This window comes from Arachis hypogaea, chromosome 5 (assembly GCF_003086295.3).
Source record: "Arachis hypogaea cultivar Tifrunner chromosome 5, arahy.Tifrunner.gnm2.J5K5, whole genome shotgun sequence".
Lineage (NCBI taxonomy): Eukaryota > Viridiplantae > Streptophyta > Magnoliopsida > Fabales > Fabaceae > Arachis > Arachis hypogaea.
The window spans coordinates 32,766,560-32,787,035 of NC_092040.1; positions in this window are offsets into that span (position 1 = coordinate 32,766,560).

The following is a 20,476-nucleotide window of genomic DNA, read 5'->3' on the forward strand; positions in this document are numbered from 1 at the left end:
TCTAGACATTAGGAAAATTGTCACGAATTCCAACTATATATATGTAGCTAGTGTGAGGTGAGATTTTTTTATATTTAAATTAAATAAATAAAAAGTAAAATATTAAATTAGTCTCTTACGTTTGGGTATAATCTTATTTTAGTCTTTAAAATTTAAAGTGTCCTATTTGAATTCAAAAAAATTTCAGTTAACTTCAATGTAGTCCCACCGTCAGGTCAAAGTTAAATAATTAATGAAATATCATACATGACAGCAGTACAAGAATAAGGTGGATAATCTGGAGAATAAGTACAAGTTCCAGAGGCACAAAATTAACCGTGGATGCATCATTGTATTTATTTATTATTTTTCTTACAATTTAAATGAAATATTTTCTATAGAACTAAAGAGAATGATAAATAAATGTATTGATATATCCACGGTTGATTTTGTACCTCTGGAGCTTGTAGTTATTCTCCAAATTATCAACTTATTCTTGTATTGCTGTCATGTAGGACATTTCGCTAATTATTTAATTTTGACCTCACGGTGGGACTACATTGAAACTAAATGAAACTTTTTTGGATTCAAATAGGACACTTTAAACCTTAAGGACTAAAACAAAATTATGCCCAAACATGATCATGCGGGTGAGGCGGCTGCTGCCGAGGTCGATGTTGAGGTCGTGGAGATTCCTATTCTAGAGTATAGTAAGAAGCGGAAGAGAACGATTGAGGTGAGTAGCAGGGAGAATATGGAAGAGGAGGGGCCTGTCCCATTCGTGATGGATAAGAGTTTTGACGCCCCAACTTTCATCGATCAGCACCTCCTGCCGGGCACCAAGGACTTCTTCCATGATTGTGACGTTGCCGGTCAGGCGAAGTCCTATACCACGCTATCTTTCGCTTGGATGCTATCATTCTAAAGGTGGAGCCGATGCTGTCTCAAGTGGCTCTTTTGGATGGCATGCTTTGCCAATCCCAAGCAAAATTTGGTAGGTTGAAGGAGTAGTTGGGGGCGTTGGAGGCTACTCCGTTGAAGCCTGTGAAGGATGGTAAGGATTCTGGCTCGGAGATCCTCCGTCTCTTCAAGTTGAAAACTTTACTTTTTTCCCAAGTGTCTCGGGAGAAAAAACAGGCATCCGATGCTGAGTCGGGGGCCGCTTCCCTGCTTGCCAAGGTGGAAACTTCGAAGACTGAGATTGCCATGCTAAAGAAGGAGAAGGAAGGTTTGCTTACTGATGCAAAAGACACGATCTCTGCAACGGAGGAGGTTTTGATGGCTCAGGTTTGGGTGTTGGCACCTGATGTTAACGTGTTAGTCATAGGGGCCTTCTAAACTGTGAGGGATTGGGCGATTGTGGATTTAGAATAATTTTGTTTGTCTTTATCTTATAAGTTTGTAAGCCATATGTTCGGCATATACATTGCTTATTTTTTGATGCAACGATTTCTTTTTATTTGTAAGCCATTTAGTCGGTGATTTGAACGTCTTTATTGTCTTGTTTTGGCCATTTTGTTATGAATTGTGTTTTAGGCATCGTGGCAGGATGAATTTGTACGTGTTGCTTGTTTCTTGGGATATTCGTTTCGTTGGCCTTGGGGTTGATTGGGCCCCGGTGGTAGCCGTGTTTGTTCATACTATCTGTTTGGAAAAAATGGTTAAAAATTCAAAGGGGAATTTATTTTAAATGAACTTTGTATTAAAGACTTGGGCCTCGTTAAAATCTCCCATTGTGTTTGGGTAGGAAAGAGTGCCCAGAAAAGAAAATATCGTGAACTTAATAATTAATAAAAGATAAGAGATAAAAGAATTAAAGCTAAAAAGAAAAAACCTAAGTTGTCATCTAGGGAAGGTTTATCAATGGGTAGTAGCGTCAAATGTCCACGGCGTTGCACGACCTGGGTATCTTGGTGTCGTTGAGTCGCTCCAGTTTATAGGCTCCCTTGCTCGATTATGGATTTAACCTGGTAGGGTCCTTCCCAGTTGGGAGTTAGTTTTCCTTCTCCGAGTGTCAAGGGGCCGATATCGTTTCGTCGTAAAACCAGGTCCCCTTGCTTGAAATCTCGCTTCATGATATTTTGGTTGTACCGTAGACTTATCCTTTGCTTCAAGGAGAGTTCTCGCAGGTGGGCTATACTCCTAACCTCTTCTACAAAATCTCATTCCGCTGTTTCGTCGTGACCTCCTATGGTCCTTCGAGGGCTAGGTTCCCTGATTTCTACGTGGATGACGGCCTCTAAACTGTATGTTAGCCTAAGGGGTCTCTCCATTCTTAGTTTATGGTAATGTTTGGTATGACCAGAGCACTGAATTGAGCTCGTCAGCTTACAATCCTTTGGGTTTGTGTAGGCTTTTCATGAGCCCTTTTAGGATGATTTTGTTGGCCGTTTCTACCTGGCCATTGGTCTATGGGTGTTTTACCGAGCTGAACTTCTGTGAGATGTCGAGTCCTTCTAGGAATTTTCTAAAACGTCTATCAGTGAACTGGGTCCCATTATCTAAGATCACGACTTTTGGGATTCTGAATTGGGTTATGACTTGTTTCCAAAAAACCTTTCGGCATTGGCTGGCCGTGATTGTGGCCAGTGCTTCGGCCTCGATCCACTTTGTGTAGTAGTTGATGGCTACAATGAGAAATCTGAGTTGTCTGGGAGCCATGGGTAAAAGTCCTACGAGGTCAATTCCCCAAGTTTTGAAGGGTTGGTTTGTCGATATCGTACTAAGTTGGTGAGGGCTGCCTGGTGGAGGTCGGCATGCACTTGGCACTGCTTGCAGCTTTTGACCAACCGGAGAGCATCTTTAATGATCGTGGGCTAGAAGTATTTGACTCGGATGACTTTCTGAGCCAAGGTTCTTCCCCTAACGTGATGGCCACAGCATCCTTCGTGAATCTTGCGAAGTATGTAGTCCGTTTTGTCAGGTTCTATGCACTTAAAGAGGGGTTGGGACATTCCTCGTTTGTACAACTGTCCCACTATCGTGGTATATTTTACGGCCTCCTGCTTCACCCATAGCTTCCTTTGGGTCCTCGGGCAGCTTCCCGTTTGTGAGGTACCTGAGGATTGGGAAGGTCCATGAGTGTTGATTGGTCAAGGTCAGGTTTTTTGAGGGTGTGGTCGCGACGGAGGGTTCTTTGATGACCTCTTAGATTAGTAAGCGGTTTCTTAAGACTGACTTGGTGCTCGCCAGCTTTGAGAGTAAGTCGGCTCACGCGTTCCTTTCTCTGGCGATGTGCCGAATAGACACCTAGTCGAATTTGGTGATCAGCTCCTTAAACTTAGATAGGTATTGTTGCAGCAGAGCGTCTTGTTTTTGGTCATTTCTGTTTATTTGTGAACTGACTATCTGAGAATTGCTGTAGACCTCCAATGTTCTTGCACCGATCTCGTTGGCCAACGTTATTTCATCTAGGAGGGCTTCATACTCTACTTGATTGTTAGAAATCGAAAAGTCATATCAAATTAATTGCTCGATCATGATCCTATTCTCATTTTCCAATATTATCCCTGCTCCGTCAGAGCTGTTATTTAACGAGCAGTCAACATGGGGTTTCCATTATTTGGGAGCTTTATTTTTAGGATATCTCTACGATAAAATCTGCCATGACCTGAGCTTTAATTGCGTTCCTGGGTTCAAACTGGATTTTATACTGGGAGAGTTCCACTGACCAGGAAAGCATTCACCCCGATAAGCCTGGTTTCTGTAGGACTTGCTTAACGGCCTGGTCAGTCTAGACTGTGTTAGGGTGGCTCTGAAAATATTATCGGAGCTGTCAGGATGCCATGAGCAGTGCATGGAGTTTTTCGAGTCTGGAATAATGTGTTTCGATATTCTGGAGAACTTTACTTATGAAGTATATCAGCCCTTGTGTTTTTTGTTCATCTTCCTAGATTACTGCTAATGCATCTTCCGTTATGGATAGGTAAAGGTACAACGTTTCTCCCGCTTTGGGTTTTGAGAGTAGGGAGGTTTTGCCAGCATCTTTTTGAAGTATTGGAAGGCCTCTTCGCATTCAAGTTCCCACTTAAAATTTATGCCGTTTTTCATTAGTTTGAAAAAAGGGATGACTCTCTGGACCGAGGCTCCATGTAAGCATGCGAGGGCGGCGAGTCGTTCGATCAACCTTGGAACGTCCTTGAGATTTGCAGGGCTGGTCATCTCGAGGATGGCCCAACATTTTTTTGGGTTTGCCTCTACTCCTCATTGAGTGATCATGAAGCCTAAGAATTTTCCAGCCTCCATTCTAAATGCACATTTGGCCGAGTTGAGGGGCATCCGATGCCTCATCAGGGTGCTCAGTATAACTTTGAGATCGGCAATGAGTTCTTTACCTATTTTTGTTTTAGCCAGCATATCGCCAATGTAAACCTCCCCAGTTTGGTTCCAGAGAGATCTTTGAAGATTTTCGTGACGAGCCTTTGATAGGTGGTTCTGGCATTTTTCAGCGCGAAGGGCATGACTCTGTAAGAATAAGTGCCTTCAGGGGTTACAAATGCCGTTTTCTCTTTATTCGGCTTGTGCATGGGGATCTAGTTGTATCCCGAGTACGCATCCATGAAGATAAGATATTGGTGTCCTGACGCGGCGTCCACCAGTCCATTGATGTTTATCAGGGGAAAGGTGTCCTTTGGGCAGGCTTTGTTCAAGTCCATGTAGTCGACACACATTTGCCATTTGTCGTCTGCCTTTTTACCAACACGACATTGGCCATCCAAGTTGCGTACAAAAGTTCCCGAATGAAGCCTCCCTTAAGCAGGCTCTTGACTTGATTTTTGACCCCGGTTGCTTGTTCAACAGACATCTTTCTTCTACTTTGGGCAACCGGTTTGGCCTTTAGGTCTACGGCTAAATGGTGAGACATCAGATCTGGGTCTATTCCTAGAATGTTGGCAGGAGTGAAGGCAAAGAGGTTTTTGTTTTCTTTAAGGAGTTCCGTGAGTTCACTTTTAAGTTAAAGGGTAGGTTCCTGTTGATGAAGGTGAACTCATCATTGGTTGGCCCTATCTGTAGTTTTTCCATGTCTCCTTTCGGTTTTGGTCTGGGTTGGCCGATATGTCGGGCGTCCAGATCGGCTAGGAAGATTCCTGTCGCATCTCGGGATCATTTTCAGAGGGCTAGGCTAGTGTTGTCGTATTCCACTGCAACCTTCCTTTCGCCGTGTATGGTTGCTATGGTTCTGTCATCCGCTTGGAACTTCATGATTAGGAATTTAGAAAATGTGCCGGTGGAGAGGTCATTGATTATCTTTCTATTGAGGATGATGTTATAGGCTGTAGAATCCTTCAGGACCACGAACTCAAAGAGTGTGGTCTTCTTCTAGCTTCTAGTTTCGATGGTGACTGGCAGTACTATAGATCTGTCTGGCTTGAGGAAGTTGCTTTGAGTACGGTTACCCTATTATGGTAGCTGATAAACCACTATTTTATGGTTTACAATGTGCTTAATTGTGTGGTTTTATCATGGTCTTTACCCACTTATTCATATAATTAGCATGCATTTATATTTCCTTCCTAAAATTATTACATGATTGAAAACATGCTTCTTTGGTCTTAATTTAGCTAATCTTAATCCTCTCTTATTACCATTCGATGCCTTGATCTGTGTGTTAAGTGTTTCAGGCTTTATAGGGCATGAATGAGTGAGAGATTGGGAAGGAAGCTTGCAAAAATGGAAGGAACACAAGAAATTGAGGAGATGACCAGCGAGAAGTGACGCGTACGCGTCAGCGATGCGACCGCGCGGAGGAAAGGAATCCGCAGTGACACGGCCGCATGGCTCATGCGACCACACGGATTGGAAAAGCACAAATGACGTGGAAGCGTGGACGACGCGAACGCGAATGACGCGTCCGCATGGATGACGCGATCGCCTGACGTGCGCGATCTGCAGAATTACAAAAGTCGCTGGCAGAGATTCTGGGCCGCATTTCAACCCAGTTTTTGGCCCAGAAACATAGATTAAAGTCAGGGAACTTGCAGAGACTCATCATGCTCTCATAATTCACGATTTTAGGATTAGATGTAGTTTTTAGAGAGAGAGGTTCTCTCCTCTCTCTTAGGATTTAGGATTTTAGGATTTCTATTAGTTTAATTCAATTCATCTTCATTCCAGGTTCAATATTCCTTTTACTATTTAATTTCTCTTTTATTTTTATTTACTCTGAAGCTTTTATTTATGTTTGATTTATGTTGTCCAATTGGCTTATGAATATTTTCTATGTTAGATTTTACTGCTTTGAATAAATTTGAGGTATTCCAGATATTTATGATTTTAATTTAGCTTTCTACATTCTTGGTTTTGGTTAAGAAATCAGTAACTCAGAGTTATCTCAACTCAATATAATTGATAATTCTTATCTTTGCTAATTGAATTGAACTTCAATAATCCCAACCTTTTCTTAGGAAATAAATAGGATTCGAAGATCAAATTAATTAGTCGCTTGACTTTCCTTTGCTTTAGCAAAGGTCAACTAAGTAGAATTAAGATTCAACTTTCATTATTATTGATAAGGATAACTAAGTCTGGACTTCCAATTTCTCATACCTTGCCAAGAGTTTATTTTATAGTCAATTATTTACTTTACTTGTCATTCATCATAATTGTTCCTCATTCTTAAAACCCCCAATTTACAACTCATAACTAATAATAAGAACATACCTCCCTGCAATTCCTTGAGAAGACGACCCGAGGTTTAAATACTTCGGTTATCAATTTATTTAGGGGTTTGTTACTTGTGACAACCAAAACGTTTGCACGAAGGGATTTCTGTTGGTTTAGAATCTATATCTACAACGCGACTATTTTTATAAAATTCTTTACTAGCAAAAATCCTAACGTCAGTAGCTTTCTAGATTTTCATTTTGGAGTCCTAGCTTATCGAAGGCTTCTCTGAAGAGGATGTTGGAGTCGGCTCCGGTGTCTACCAGTATATGTTTTACTAATCCAGTTCCGACTCTGGCCAAGTTGACAAAAGGGGCGTTTTCTGCCGAAGTGCTATTCTGGCAATCGTCGGGGGAGAACATTATTGTCGTCGAGAGGGAGGGAGCTCTTTTTTCGTTTTTTACGGCTAGCACCCGGAGATCCTTTTTCAGTGTGGATTTGAATTTTTTAAATGTGTCTTTCCCAGTAATAACATTTATTATTATCGTTGGGTCGGTCTCCGGGCTTTCCTGGTGCATCACTCTCACCATTTCGGGATTGCGTCCTTCCTGGGCTCTCGAATAATTTTGGCAAACTCGGGGAGTTTGTCGTCTCGGATGGTCTGTTCAAGGGTATCTTTAAGGTCGAAACAATCTTGAGTCATGTGTCCATATACTCTGTGATAATCACAATACAGGCTTTTGTCACCACCTGTTCGCTCCTTTAGTTTTCTGGCTCTTATGAGGATGCTTCACGCTGCTATTTGGTGGTAGATCTCCGTGATTGGGGCCGGCTGGAGGGTGTAGTTCGTGAACTTCCCCACTGTAGGTGGTTGGTTGGGGGTGATGGATTTGAAATGCTCTTTTGGGGTTTCTTTGGGCAGCGGGTGGCTTCGTGGTGCCGTGATGCCGTTTATTGGCTGCCATGACTTGGCTTACCTCTTCATCGTTTATGTATTCCCTTGCCACAATCTAGAATTCATTTATTGTCCAGACCGGCTTAGTTGTGAGTTGTTTTCGGAAATCCTCATTCACTAGCCCGTTGCTCAGACATAGACTGGCCACTGAGTCCGTAAGCCCGTCAACCATCAATAATTTGTCGTTGAATCAGTCTAGGTACTTCCTTGTGGGTTCATCTGGTCATTGTGTGACTTCGAGTAGGCTAATCGGGTGTTTCACTTTTGTGATTTTAATGGTGAATTATGCCATGAACTTCATGGAGACGTTGTCGAAACTGGCTATCGAGCCATACGGGAAGGTGTTAAACCACTTGATTGCTGGGCCGGCTAGGGTTACCGGAAAGGCCCTTCTAGGTTCATCCTGGCCTCAAAGGCTATTAGGTGTTCATGTGGGTCTTTAGTGTCATCATACTTCGTGTCGGTTGGTTTGTCAAAACCTTTCGATAACTTGACTCTTAGGATTTTTTCAGTGAACAGGGTGGCTCCCATTATCACGTGTTCGCTCCTCCTTCACTTGGAATCTTTGGTACCTCATTTCATCATCGTTGTGTTGACATTCGCGTTCTCGCAATATGCTGCGATTTCGGCGTCTGTGGTGGTGTCAGTTGGGTGATCTTTCGTTCATGGCTTCTTGTCGTGGTATGCCCTTGGATATTGCTTTGCTTGCGTGTTCCGGTTGGTATCGTTCTTTTGAAACGACTTAGTCTTCCATGGTTTATACCCTTTGGTAGAGCTCTTGAATTATTTGGATCACTTTTTCTCCCAGGCCATCGGTTGTTCTAGCCTCGTCAGATTAGCAGTCGTCTTCTTGTAGTTGCTGTTTGCCTTGGGTCACTGGGTGTTCACAACACTGGTTATCCTCTGGTCAGTCAGTGGACGATCATTGTCTCGTGGTTGGGGCGTTGGGTTCAGTGGATCTGGTTCATGGTGATGATCTAAGAACCGCCCTTTGTGTTCTTCCGTCATGCTGCCAAAACTTGGCAAGTCTCCACAGATAGCGCCAATGTACAGGACTTCGCTGATACAGATTGAGAGAAGGATCAGGGATTCGCCGGCCTTGGTGGTGACGGGGTCGAACCTCTAGAGCGGCAAGGGGTGGTACCTGCAAAGACACTCTAATGCTCAAATTAGAATGGATCTAAGAGGTATAGGTAGAGGTTAGAAATGTGTAATGTACCAGAAGGAGCCTTTTGCTCCTTTTATATAGCCTGTAATTGTTATCTTATCTTTGTTAGCTAAGATAAGGGAAGTATTTGAATTTGAATATTGGTTAGGAATTTGTGGTCACCTGGCCAATTTGGGCCGTGGTAGTGGCCTGGGCCCGTGTAATTGGGTTGTTGCTGCTCCGATCAGGAACCCAGAGATCGAGTTTGGAATAAATGGATTATACATGTGGCACCATTTTACTCATCTTTTTTTAAAATGATACAGTATCTTCATGATACTAGTATCATTTTAAAGATAATACGTATTCAATGTAAGTTTTAATTTTAAATCATTTTAATTATTGTAGAAGTCAAAAGTGATATTCAAAATTGATCTTATTGGAGTTGTTCTTATGATTTTAAAATGGGAAAGAGAACTACATTGTAAAAAAAAGAGTTTACTTTGTCACATCAGCTAACTGCTGGTATGCTAGCATGGCAGATATCAAGTCACTTTAGCTTTTCAATAATCAGTATTAAATAAAAATTGGCCGAAAAATTACTATAAATTTCGAAGTATAATTTTAAAGATAAAATTAAATAATTATAAATTTAAGAAACCATTTTAAGTTTTGAATATAACTTAAAAAATCACTTTAACACTTAACTCCACCTCAGCACATACAAAACAGAAAAAAAGAAAAAGTTTAATGAATGAAACTGTTGTAATCATCAATTCATCGCATGTTTGGGAAAAAAATCATCAATTCATCTTACTACTATTATAAAGAAACGTGGTCTTCATTTAAATATTAATTTTTAATTTTAATTTTTATTTTTCATCAAATTTTTCGTTTATTTATTTTTTAACAAGTGGCAACACATAAATCTGGTTAAAACATTTACATCCAATTGTTCTATTAGATGGAAGAAAAAATGTTTGTCATAGTTTGAGAAACTTATAGAAGATCTGAAGTAATTATAAATGTAATTATTTAGAATGAACGGAGCTGAGAAGTAAAAAAAAATAATTAACTTTAGTTCTACGCCTCGGTTCATTTTGATTTTGTCATAGCGTTTTTTTTGTATTTTTGAGGGTTCTAAAAATTGAATCGATATAACTAAAAGTTTAAAGGATTAAAAATTTAATTAAAATTTATTTAGATATAATAAAAGAATAGAATAAATGATAATTAAATTTTTGAAGATTTTGATTTTAGACTAATTAGTTTCTAAAAAAAAATACTAATTTAATTCTTTACAATAGTAAATTGTAGACACGTAATGTTCTTTTATCGATTCATCATGTAAAATTTAACTGTAGTATTTATAAGTACTGGATTTGATGGTCCCAAAACGTTTGGACCATTAAATGGTCCTATAACAAAACATGTTTTTTAAAATTTTTAATAATTATTAAATAGTCCTTATTTAATTTTAATTACAAATTAATTTTTTATATATTATTTAATTATAAAATTTATTTTTTATTTTATAAATTATTATTTTATCATTCATTTATCATGTTTATTAATAATAAAAAACAAAAACAATAACGAATTAGATCTTTCATTAATCATAATAATTTTTCGACAATCCTAATCGATTTGTAAAATCATATTTCTTAAAAAAACCAATGAATTGGATTAACAAAACAATCAATTGAATTTCAAGTTTTCATAATTTAATCTATTGGAATTCAGGTTTTTCATAAAACAATTAATATGTATCAATGTAGCTTTTTCACAGTTCGGATGATCAGCTGCTCTTTTCTTATTGTAAGTCCGACAGCTGACAACATCGCCACATAGGGCAGATATATCTGTCTTCATCTCTCAAGGCATTTCGAAAGATTCAATAGGAGCGTGCTGGCATGGAATTGGGTAGTGACACAGAAAATACCATTTCTAAACGTTTGAGTTCTGACTCTGTTAACAATGTGAAAAGATCTCAAAACAATGGTAGAACAGACTTAGTGACAAAGCCAAAAAATAATAATGGATCTTCATATGCTAACCAAGGGAATCTGAATGTAAAACAAAATAATGTTGAAGGGGAAACCCAGTGCTGACACTGTACAAAGTGAATGTAAAGAATCAGATAAGATATTAACTTCATAAGTTGTTATATCTGAAAATTCTGTTCCGATTGGGTAATATGAAGAATCCATTGAATTAGAAAAAATTCACATTCTAATCATCGTTCAATTAACTGTGTAAAAGTTACAATAGATTGATTTTTGAGAAAATCATACTATCGTCCAACATTCAATCGATTGTTTTGTGAAAATCTGAATTCTAATCAATTGAATTATGAAAACCTGAAATTCAATCGATTGTTTTGTTAATCAAATCGATTGATTTTCTAAGAAACACGATTTCACAATCCTATACAGATATAACGGATCAAAGATAAAATTTTAATCAATTAGGATTGCCAAAAAAATTATTACGATTGATGAAAGATCTAATTTGTTACCGTTTTTGTTTTAGATTATTAATAAACATGATAGATGAATGATAAAATAATAATTTATAAAATAAAAAATAGATTTTATGATTAAATAATATATAAGGGATTAATTTGTAATTAAAATTAGATAAGAACTATTTAGTAGTTATTAAAAAATTTAAAAAATATGTTTTGTTATGGGACCACTTAATGGTCCAAACGTTATGGGACCGTAAGATCCTTTGTTGTACTTATATATAGCATTAACTATTGTGACGTGTCTATCTATGAAAAATCGTAATATACATAATAACTTTCGAAACGCAATCTCATCTATTTGGGTAGAATTTGTGATAAAAAAAAAGAGCAGTTGGTAAATGTTGTATAAAAACTCAAAAATAATAAATATTTTACAGTTTAAAATTATATTATTTTTATGTTTATGTGGCACCAACGAAACACATACTATTATAGATAATAAAATACATAAATAATTTAATTTTATTTGGTATTATCTATTAACAAAAAGATATATATATTTATCACTATTTATTATTGTAAAGGACCGGTATTTTTTTTTAAAGACTAATTAGTTTGAGATTGAAATCTTCGATCATTTAATAGTCACTTTACTCATTAATTTATATATAAAATATATAATTTATTTTTTTTTTATCTTAAACTCGTTAACTACTAAAAATCAGATTTGTTGAATCATTAAATCGGCTATTCGATTGTTTTTTAATTTTGACTTATTTATTACCCATTAATTTTAACCCTGAACCGGATTGATTTGGTGGCTAATTCAGCTTGGTTCTCAGAGCAATGGTTTTTTGTTTTAAAATATATAATACACTCATTTTTTTTATATAATATTTATCAATAAGTTATTTAATTATACGAATTTAATTTAATGTACTGTCATCATAAAATTATTTTATATAAATATTTAATTATATATCATTATTTTAATAAAAATATTTATTTTTTATATTAGTTACAAGAATAACCATCCAAAAATAGATCGATATAATTAAAAAAATTATGTATCAACACATTAAAATTAAATTCTTAATTATATTATGCTAAAAAAAAGTTATATTGATGGTAAAAATTTGGAGCATATTCCAAAATACAAAAGGTAACTGCTTTGATAATTTTCAGAAACTAGAATGTAAATTATGATTTCTCATATATATTTTATATAGTAGCCTATTTTATGTATTTTTGACTTACAGATATAATAACATATTCGATTAAGAGAAGTTATAGAAAATATTTGACTAGTAAGTCTAGTTATCCTCTTCACTCTAAAAAATTAACACATTAAACTTTTGTAAAAAAAATTAAAATAAAAAAATTAATAAAATAATATTTTAATCATCTTTAAATTTATAATTTTTATTATTTATGAGTTGAGTGATTATTGCATTACTTTACCAACCTACTCGATTTAGAGAAATTTAATCCAAAATTTTACCTATTCTTTAATGAATATTTCTCTTTCCTATCATCAATTTATTCATGTTTTTTTTACAACTATTCAATTATAATTGTTCATACCCTGACCCAATAGTAAAGGCCCAGATCCAAACAAAAGGTCTAATCCCACGGATTGAGCCTCACCCGGCACCAACCTTCGTCTTACGAAGTCGGCACTCACCACGACTTGTTCTAAAGAAGTCGGGAACGAGGGTTAGCTGGCAGATAAGCACTCATTCAGATGGGTAACTGCCTCTAAAATCTCTCTAACCACTTCCAGTATCCATATTTTAACCTCCCCAAGATAAAAGGACGGTTAACACCCTAAAAAAGTGGCACTACTCCAACGGTGGTTATTGGTTCACCACTATAAATACACTGACATTCCTCAGGTATCTCTAAGTCCCAATACTCTCTAGACCTGCTTACACCCTTGCTGACTTAGGCATCGGAGTGTCTTTGCAGGTACCACCCCCATTCTTTCACATACACAACTCGGAGGCGGCTCCCAGACGTAAACCAAGTCGGAGACCACCTTCCTCTAGCACTTGGACCTCACAAACAAGCCCAACCACCGTCTGGTTCTAGGTAAGCCCCGGAACATTGGCGCCGTTGCCGGGGACCCGAGAGATCAATCAGTGATGGCGGACAGATCCCCCGAAGAGGGTCATGTGGAATCAGATTCTGAACAAGAGAATCTGGACACCGGAAACAATGACACAGACTTGACCCTTCACCAGGAAACCAACGATCAGCACAGAGAAGGTACCTTCGGAGTCAAAAATCCGAAGGCAAATTCTTCAGAAGGGCGCGAATCGGAGAAAGATGGACCATCCCATGCAACTGAACTCATGGGATTAGTCCACGTCCACCAAAGTCACCTGGAACAGTTAGAACATGAACGGGAGCGACAAAGGGAGACTGAGAAGAACCTAAAAGAGGAGATGGAACGACGAAAAGAGTTAGAAAGAAAACTCTTGAAGTTAGAATCCTTCCTCAAAGGTCGGAACTCCCGTGACGAACGAGAAGAACCGCCCCTAGGAGGGGAGGATCCTTTCAGCGAGGACATAATGAGGGCAAAAGTTCCGAGGAACTTCAAAAGCCCCGATATGGACCTCTATGACGGAACCACGGATCCGAAGCATCACTTAAGCAATTTCAAAAGTCGGATGTACCTGACTGATGCTTCCGACGCTACGCGATTCAAAGCTTTCCCGACCACCATATCGAAAGCGGCGATGAAGTGGTTCGACAGCCTCCCGCCGAGGTCGGTCACCAGTTTTGAAGACCTCTCAAGAAAGTTTTTGATGAGGTTCTCTATCCAGAAAGACAAAGTGAAACATGCGCCAAGCCTCCTGGGAATAAAGCAGGAGGTCGGAGAATCCTTACGAGCCTATATGGAAAGGTTCAACAAAGCATGTTTAGAGATCCAAGACCTGCCCACCGAGGCAGTCATAATGGGGTTAGTCAATGGGCTTAGAGAAGGTCCCTTCTCACAGTCCATATCCAAAAGACACACCATCTCCTTAAGTGATGTGCAGGAAAGAGCTGAAAAGTACATCAACATGGAGGAAAATGCTAAGCTGAGAGATCTGAGTTGGCAACCTGGGCACCTTCCCTCAACAAAAGAGAGGGAGAGGGAAACCAAGAAAAAGGAAGAACTAGGCCTCGATAGACCAAGGAAATATCACTCTTATACTCCTCTAAAGGTTTCTATAGTGGATGTATACAGAGAAATTTGCAATACCGAAAGGCTGCCACCTCCCAGACCCATCAAAAATAAAAAAGGGGGGAACCGCAGCGACTACTGCGAGTACCATAAAATATATGGTCACTCTACAAACGATTGTTACGACCTTAAAAATGTGATAGAAAAGCTGGCTAGAGAAGGTCAGCTTGACAGATATCTCATAGAAAGGTCGGACAGTCATGGGAAGAGAAAGCGAGACGATATGGATAGAAGAGACCCACCACCGCAGACTCCGGAGAGACATATCCATATGATCTCAGGAGGGTTCGCGGGAGGGGGACTCACCAAATCCTCTCGTAAAAGGCATCTCAAGAGAGTCTACCAGGTCGGAGGAGAATCATCCGACCTCCCTACCATTTCATTCACAAAAGAAGATGGGCAAGGAATAATCCCTGGACACGATGATCCAGTGGTAATAACTATGATCCTAGCAAATGCCCATCTCCACAGAACCCTAGTAGACCAAGGAAGCTCAGCGGACATCCTTTTTAAGCCCGCTTTTGACAAACTAGGGTTGGATGAGAAAGAATTAAGAGCTTACCCCGACACCTTATACGGATTAGGCGACACGCCAATAAAGCCACTGGGATTTTTGCCCTTCCACACCACTTTTGAAAAAGGGGAAAATCAAAAACTCTGAGTGTAGACTTCATAGTCATCGATGTAGGGTCAGCATATAATGCTTTAATCGGCAGAGCTACCCTTAATCGACTCGGAGCGGTGGTATCCACTCCCCACCTTTGTATAAAATTCCCGACCCCAGCGGGGATAGCAACGGTTAGGGGAGATTAGAAATTGGCAAGGAAATGCTACAATGAAAGCCTAAACCTGAGAGGAAAAGGCAGAGAGATTCACACAATAGAACTCGGTGGTGCAAGGGCTAGAGAAGAGCTGCGACCACAGCCGGGAGGAAAAACCGAGGAGATACAGGTAGGCGAAGAGGAAGGAAAAAATACTCACATAGGAGCCAACCTAGGGGAAACCCTAAAACAAGGGTTGACTAAACTCCTAAGAGACAACTCCGATCTCTTTGCCTGGAAGGCCTTCGATATGCCCGGGATAGTCTCCGAGCTCATGTCCCACAAACTCTTGGTCTACCCGGGGTCCCGACCCATACAACAAAGAAGGCGCAAGCTCGGCCCAGAACGAGCCCTAGTAGTAGAAGAACAAGTACAGGCGCTCCTAGAAGCCGGCTTCATCAGAGAAGTCAAGTACCCAACATGGCTAGCCAATATAGTGCTAGTCAAAAAACAAAATGGCAAATGGAGAATGTGTGTCGACTATACCGACTTAAATATGGCCTGTGCCAAGGACCCTTATCCACTACCAAGTATTGATACCCTAGTAGACTCCAGCTCGGGGTATCAATACTTGTCGTTCATGGATGCCTACTCGGGGTATAACCAAATCCCAATGTATGAGCCAGACCAGGAAAAGACATCCTTCATCACGCCCAGAGCAAATTTTTGCTATGTGGTCATGCCATTTGGATTAAAAAATGCAGGGGCTACATACCAAAGGCTGATGAACAAAGTGTTTGCTCCCCACCTTGGGAGCCTAATGGAAGTATACGTCGACGACATGCTGGTGAAAACCAAGAAAGAAGTCGACCTCTTGTTAGACCTCTCGCGAGTCTTTGACACCATAAGGTTACACGGGATGAGACTAAATCCCGTAAAGTGTGCCTTCGCGGTAGAGGCGGGAAAATTTCTAGGGTTCATGCTGACACAAAGAGGAATTGAAGCCAATCTCGATAAATGTAGAGCTATCCTGGAAATGAAAAGCCCGACCTGTTTAAGAGAGGTCCAGCAGCTAAATGGCCGACTCGCAGCCCTCTCCAGATTCTTGGCATGATAAGCACTAAAATCCCTTCCACTGTTCTCCCTATTGAGAAAGGGATGTCAGTTCGAATGGACTCCTGAATGCGAGGAGGCATTCCAGGAGTTCAAAAGATTCTTGAGCCAACCTCCGATTCTGACCCAACCTGTAGCTGGAGAAGACCTCGTCCTATATTTATCTGTAGCAGACAAGGCTGTCGCGTCAGCCCTGATAAGAGAAGACGAGGTCGGCTAGCATCCAGTGTATTTCATCAGCAAAGTTCTACAAGGACCCGAGCTAAGATACCACAAACTAGAGAAGTTTGCCTACTCCTTAGTAGTAGCCTCACGAAGGCTACGATCTTACTTTCAAGCTCATACAGTAAGAGTCCGTATGAACCAACCCATGAAGCAAATCCTCCAAAAAATGGATGTCGCAGGGAGAATGGTTCAATGGGCAATAGAGCTCTCCGAGTTCGACTTGAGGTATGAAACTCGGACGGCGATTAAAGCCCAGTGCCTCACCGACTTCATCGCAGAATACGCAGGAGATCAAGAGGAAAAGCCAACTACATGGGAACTCTATGTAGATGGATCCTCAAATAAAACAGGAAGTGGTGCAGGCATAATATTGGTGGATGAAAGAGGAACCCAAATAGAGGTTTCCCTCAAATTTGAATTCCCAGCTTCAAATAATCAGGCCGAGTATGAAGCCCTGATTGTTGGATTGAAGCTGGCAGAAGAAGTCGGTGCTACAAAGGTGATGATATACAGCGACTCACAAGTGGTGACCTCCCAAATAAGTGGAGAGTATCAGGCAAAGGACCCAAATATGAAGAGGTACTTGGAAAAAACTCTGAAACACCTTGGGCGCTTTGCAGAAACCGAGGTCAAACACATAACTCAGGATCTGAATAGCAGAGCAGACGCCCTATCCAAGTTAGCAAGTACCAAGCCAGGAGGGAATAACAGAAGCCTGATCCAGGAAACTCTACAGGAACCCTCCGTGGTAAAAATAGAAGACAAACAAGAGGTCCTTGAGGTAGCCGGTTTAAACCTCGGATGGATGAATCCCTTGGTCGAATACATGAAATTCGACATCCTTCCCAAAGAGGAAAAAGAGGCCAAGAAAATTCGGAGGGAAGCACAACATTACACTTTGGTGAGAAATATTCTCTACAGAAAGGGGATATCAACGCCTTGTTAAAGTGCGTACCGACCTCAAGAACCACCGAGGTGTTAGAGGAAGTTCACAGTAGTATCTGCAAAAATTATCTCAGAGCAAGGTCACTAGCCAGGAAAGTGATCCGAGCTGGATTCTACTAGCCGACCTTGCAGAAAGATGCCATAGAATTTGTGAAAAAGTGTCAACCATGTCAGATGCATGCAAATTTCCATATGGCTCCCCCGGAAGAGCTCATCAGTATCACTTCTCCATGGCCCTTTGCAAAATGGGGAATGGATTTGTTAAGTCCTTTTCCTCAAGCGCCAGGACAAGTTAAATACCTGATCGTGGGAATAGATTACTTCACAAAGTGGATAGAAGCAGAACCATTGGCCAACATCACCGCTTAAAGAAGTCGGAGGTTCCTCTACAAAAATATCATCACAAGATATGGGATACCTTATTCCATTACTACAGATAATGGAACCCAGTTCACCGACTCTACCTTTAGAAGCCTAGTAGCCAGTATGAAAATCAAACACCAGTTCACCTCGGTAGAACATCCTCAAGCCAATGGACAAGCTGAGGCAGCCAACAAAGTCATACTGGCAGGACTAAAGAAAAGATTACAAGATGCAAAAGGAGCCTGGGCTGAGGAGCTCCCACAAGTGCTATGGGCTTACAGGACAACCCCCAATCCGCCACTGGAGAAACGCCCTTCCGACTAGTCTATGGCGTAGAAGCCATGATACCAATAGAAATCAATGAACAAAGCCCAAGGGTGACTCTCCATGACGAGATCGGGAACATACAGGGGCACAAAGAGGAGCTCGACCTTCTCCCCGAAATTCGAGAGCGAGCCCAGATAAGAGAAGCAGCGTTGAAGCAAAGGATGACTAGAAGATACAACAAAAAAGTCATTCGAAGAACATTCACCCCAAATGACTTAATCTTGATCAGAAACGACATTGGAGTCAACAAATCGGGGGAAGGAAAGCTCGCTGCTAATTGGAAGGGACCATACAAAGTCAATGAGGCCTTAGGAAAAGGTTATTATAAAGTGACCGACTTGAACGGCGCCGAGTTATCGAGGTCGTGGCATGCTTGTAATATGAAAAGGTACTACAGTTAAAAACGAACTCTACTCCCTGATGCACTCTTTTCCCAATTTCATGATTTTTTCCCAAAATCAAAGGGTTTTTTCTGGAGAAGGGTTTTTAACGAGACATCATAGTAGGGGCTAAGGGAAATAGATTGGCAAAAACCCTTAGTAGCAATAAAGTACCTCCCCAATAAATAAAGATCTTTTCATTTTACAAATATCTCTTATAAATTCCCTTTTGTTTTCTCTTTCTTTCAACGAAACGCGCCGACTTAAGCTCGACAAAACGTGAAAATCCCATGAACCAACCTAGATGGTTGTCAGGATAAAACGACGAGGTACAAGTCGGTATAAAGAGGTTATAGAAGTTGATCATGATAAACTCGGAAACATACCGACTCATAAGTCGAAATGAGAAACCGAATAAAACAAAAACGAATTACAAAAGTAGCCTAAGTCATAAGAGCTCAATAAAACAAAGTTGAGTACAAGGAATAACCAAAAAGAGATAAAAAAAACCTAGGAGAAAAGCTTAAAAGCTGTCCTAAAAAACCTTGAAAACAAAAAGGCTTAAAAAGACAGACAAGCCAAGGGTTTTCAGAAAAGATCAAGGGAACTTCCGAAAATCAAAACCAGAAAAGTATGCACACATAAGGTAACTTAAACCCTTATCCAAAAAAGGGTATTTTTTGTTAACTTAAAACCCTTATTAAAAAAGGGTATTATAAAATGTTTTGTTTACAGCCTTAAAAGGCCAAAAAGAAAATTGTTCAGTAAACCACCAACAAACAACAAATAAAAGAGTTTAAAAAAGGGGGGGACCCACAGGCCGGGCCCCCATATAGCCAACAAAATCATTTTTTCAAAGGAGTAGACGGATCACCACCAGAAGGAGTAGTAGGAGAAGCATCAGACCAGGGAGAGAGGCATCCATAGGAGATGAAGAGGAAGTCGGAGGAACTACGGAAGAGCTCGGAACGTCCTTTGGGCGAGGAGGGGACTCAATGATCCTCTGCCCCCGAGTCTTCAATTCTGACTCGAAAACGATCACGGGAGCAGGGGGATCCACTATGGCACCGTCGATAACGACTTTGTCAGGATCCAAAGGAGAAAGATCCAAGTCAGGAGCGATGACTCTGACTTGCTCCTTAAAAATCCTCCAAGCCTCCTCGGCCCTGTCAGCAATCGAGTCTTCCAACTCGGCATATGCATTCCGAAAATTCAGCAGATCCTCCTCACAGACACAAGATCTTCAAATAAACTTTGATAACTCTCCTGTGCTATTTTCCTCAAGCCCACCTCCATGTTGCATTGGGTTTGCAACTTACTCTCCTTCTCCCGGAGGCTATCTCTCTCCTCCCTCAGCTTGGCGACTTCCTCCTTCAACTCCCTCTCATGCTCTTGATATATAAGAAGCCTTCCTTCTAGCTCTTCAACCTTCGAGGTTAAACCCAAAGAGCTGAGAGGAGTCTTCTCAAAAATATCTAAGAGTTTACCACAAACACCCGCCGCCCTGAGACTCTCCTCAGCCAGAGTGGTAAGGTGGTTCCGAACAAAAACATCATCCATACTTATACGAGCATGGGGGTAGATGTACTTTCGGACAAATGCAAGAGCATCTGCTTTAACCTCACCTTCAAAAGAAGAGCCAGACTCTAAAGTCTTGCGCTTCTTCTTCTCTGGCTCAGGAGGAGGTCGGGCGAAGGGGGGCGACCGAGATAAAGCTGAAGAAGAAATCACAATGGGCTGAGAAGGAGTCCCTGTGTTCCGGGGAGGAGGAGGAGGAGGAGGAGAGATAATCGCCTTGGTGCCACCAGTCCTGGCTCGAGACCTTGCCTTGGCCTCCTGGACTCTCTGGTAAGATTCCTGAGCGTTCTTCTTCGCCATCTCTGCAAAAACAAGTAGTAACTAAAAGTCAAACAAGTCGGTACAAGAAATCACGAGTCAGAAGCAAATTAGAAAAACAAAAGCTACCTAGTTGCGCC